Below are 3,215 nucleotides of genomic sequence, written 5' to 3' on the forward strand. Positions count from 1 at the left end.
ATTGAATAGTTTATTATTCCTTTCATTAGAATTAGAAAGGAATTAAGCCAGATAAAATTGAGATTTCATTACAAAATAGTCCTTATTTTTAGTATATAGATTATTTTATTAGGATATTCAACATCTGATACAAGCAGTACTACTTATACTAACTAACTTGATCGGGAGAGATGTTTTAGCAAGGTTTAAAAACGTTTTAACTTTTTAATTGAAAACTAATTAAATATTTATAATAATATAATTCAATATAGAAACTTTCTACTACAACAAAAATTAAAAAATTTAAAATTATAAAAAGTTTCTTAATATATATTTTAATAATACAGTTATTATTTTCAAGGTCAAAAAACATTTATATAAAAAACACAGACATGTATACAATTGTTACTATTCTAGATTTCAATTTTTAATACTGTTGTAAATTCATGTGTGTGCACATTTCAATTCCAGCAATCTGTTGTCGGTTATTTAAAAATAAACAAACCTTAAAATACAATAAAGAAAATATTGAATATAAATGATATACCATAACACAAATTGGTAAATTTTTACTAATAACCCTGAAAGAAACATTTGTTGCTAACTTTTTATTTCTAAATTGTAAATAAAAATTATGTAATTTTATTAGTTCTACATTTCAATGTATTAAACTAAATTTTATTTAATGATAATAAACACGTTAAAAGTATTAATATTAGAATTTAAACTTGATACCTCATGCCTGAATACCACATGTCTAGTAGTAAGTAGCAAGTTCTATACAAATATAAACAAGCAATATATAAACTTATTTGTAACTAACATAAAAAAATTGCAATAAAAAAAAATAGTTTTTCAACTAATTTAAACTTACTGTGTGATAGAGCATGACACGTATCTAAAATAGCAAATTATAAAAGCATATACAAACTTAAATATACAAATTATAACAATCCATATATAATCTTTGCTGTAACTAGCCTAAATAAACACCCATAGAAAAAAATGCAAGTAAATATTTTACAACTGATCAAACTTACAGTGTGATTTGCATGTCACGTGCCTAAAATTATAAAAGCATATAAACAAATTATATCTAAACTTAGCTGCAACTAGTTTAAACAAATATACCCATTAAAATAAATGCAAGTAAATATTTAAATTTGATACCTCGTGCCTGAATGAACCATGTCTAAAGTAGCAAGTTTAATACAAATATAAACAAGCAATATATAAACTTAGTTGCAACTGACATAAAAAAATTGCAAGTAAAAAAAAATAAAAATAGATTTACAACTAATTTAAACTTACCGTGTGATACAGCATGACCTGTGACTAAAATAGCAAATTATAAAAGCATATACAAACTTAAATATATAAATTATAACAACCCATATATGAGCCCATGAGATGCATGGTGGTATAAGTCACTTTTTTCAATATTTTGAGTTATTTCCATTAATTGCTAGCATTTTGTTTATTCTATTACATGGCAAAGTGGTATATCTCTAATGATATTGATAATGATGCTGGAACTGTTTTTTGTTATGCTCCTCACTAAACAGTTGTTTTTGTTCACAGCCATAGTGATATTAGTCAGACTTTTCAAAACAAGATATGAGTGACTTATACCACTATGCATCTCAGGGGCTCATATAAACTTTGCTGTAACTAGCCTAAATAAATACTCATAAAAAAAATGCAAGTAAACATTTTACAACTGATGAAACTTACAGTGTGATATTGCATGTCGCATGCTTAAAATAGTCAATCATAAAAGCATATAAACAAATTATATGAAAACTTAGCTGCAACTAGTTTAAATAATTATACCTCATGCCTGAATGAACCATGTATAAAGTAGCAAGTTCTATGCAAAAATAAACAAACAATATATGAACTTAGTTGCAACTAATATAAAAAAATTGCAAGTAAAAAAAAAATAATAGTTTTACAACTAATTTAAACTTACAGTGTGATATAGCATAACACATGTCTAAAATAGCAAATCATAAAAGCATATACAAACTTAAATATAAAAATTAAAACAATCCCTTCATAAACTTTGCTATAAGTAGCCTAAATAAACACCCATAAAAAAAATGCAAGTAAACATTTTACAACTGATGAAACTTACAGTGTAATTTTGCATACCACATGTCTAAAATTGCAAATTATAAAATCATATAAACTAGCTCTATGTAAACATAGCTGCAACTAACCTAAATAATGATACTCATCATTGATGGGTCTTTTGATGGCATCAAAAGAAATGTTAACATTTTTAATTTTATAACTGATTTAAATTTATACCGTAAATTACTACATGTCACGTTTAAAATAGAGAATTACACAAGGATATATACAAGTTATGTAGTCTTAATTATAGAAATAATTGTTCAACAAACCCTTTAGTTTATCATATAAAAAAATTAAAAATATATTCAATGCTTAATTTTAGAAGTTTAACAACCTTCGAAATTACAAATAACAGAGTGTAAATTAAACTGCCTTTATCCATTTGCTTTCTCTACTAAAATTTAGTAAAAAAAGAAAATGGATAAACACAATTAAAATTGTGCTTTTTTAAAATAGCTTCACATTTAGTCGAAATGTGAAGCTATTTAAAAAATGGCAAATTAAACTTACTGCAACAAACCTTTATCTACAATTTAAATATGGTTTAAGAAGATCGCCTTTTAAAAATTTATCATTTATAAATAAAGAACTTGACAAATATAAATCAAACAAACAAGACTTAAAAAAATAATCTACAGAGAATGCACTTCATAATTTCTTATAGAAACCCTTTTTAACAAAAACTTCAGTTGTTTTTCAACGGATTTGAATATTTAATCCGTTGAATTAACGAAGTTTCGAAGAATCCGTTAATAGTTTATTTTACTCCGTTAATTTTGTGATTTTTGGTTACGAATTACTTCGTTAATTTAACGGAAAAAAGTAATCCGTTGCTTTTTCTAACGGATTGTTTTTAGAGTGTGGTCATCAAGTAGAACAGACATCGCTCTCATGAAAAATTTTAAATGTGTTAACCACTAATGTCCAATAAATGTTTTGGCTAAAAGAAATAGCATGAAATAAAAAAAAAACATAATTCAAAAAAGACTTAATCACGTAAAGTCACGTTTGATCATACTTCTCTTAAACAAGTCGCTCTTAAACGCGGCAACATTTTTAACCAAAAAAGTTTTTAATAAAACGTTAAAAAACAAGTT

At 24.9% G+C, this 3,215-nt stretch overlaps 1 long non-coding RNA gene across 4 annotated transcripts; it reads right to left on the reverse strand.

Moving 5' to 3' along the window:
• Nucleotides 1-1,016: 1,016 nt before the first annotated feature.
• On the reverse strand, nucleotides 1,017-2,861 carry LOC136076851 (uncharacterized). 4 transcript variants are annotated; one of them, XR_010636628.1, is made up of 6 exons: nucleotides 2,117-2,366; nucleotides 1,952-1,975; nucleotides 1,813-1,849; nucleotides 1,291-1,314; nucleotides 1,150-1,171; nucleotides 1,017-1,042 (listed from the first exon to the last, which is right to left on the reverse strand). It is a non-coding gene; the product is annotated as an uncharacterized LOC136076851 (long non-coding RNA). The 4 variants fall into 4 exon arrangements; XR_010636630.1 differs by adding an exon at nucleotides 2,755-2,861 and having other exon boundaries at nucleotides 1,035-1,171; nucleotides 1,952-2,140; XR_010636629.1 differs by adding an exon at nucleotides 2,629-2,754 and having other exon boundaries at nucleotides 1,035-1,171; nucleotides 1,952-2,140.
• Nucleotides 2,862-3,215: the final 354 nt, after the last annotated feature.

This window comes from Hydra vulgaris, chromosome 02 (genome assembly GCF_038396675.1).
Source record: "Hydra vulgaris chromosome 02, alternate assembly HydraT2T_AEP".
NCBI classification, from domain to species: domain Eukaryota; kingdom Metazoa; phylum Cnidaria; class Hydrozoa; order Anthoathecata; family Hydridae; genus Hydra; species Hydra vulgaris.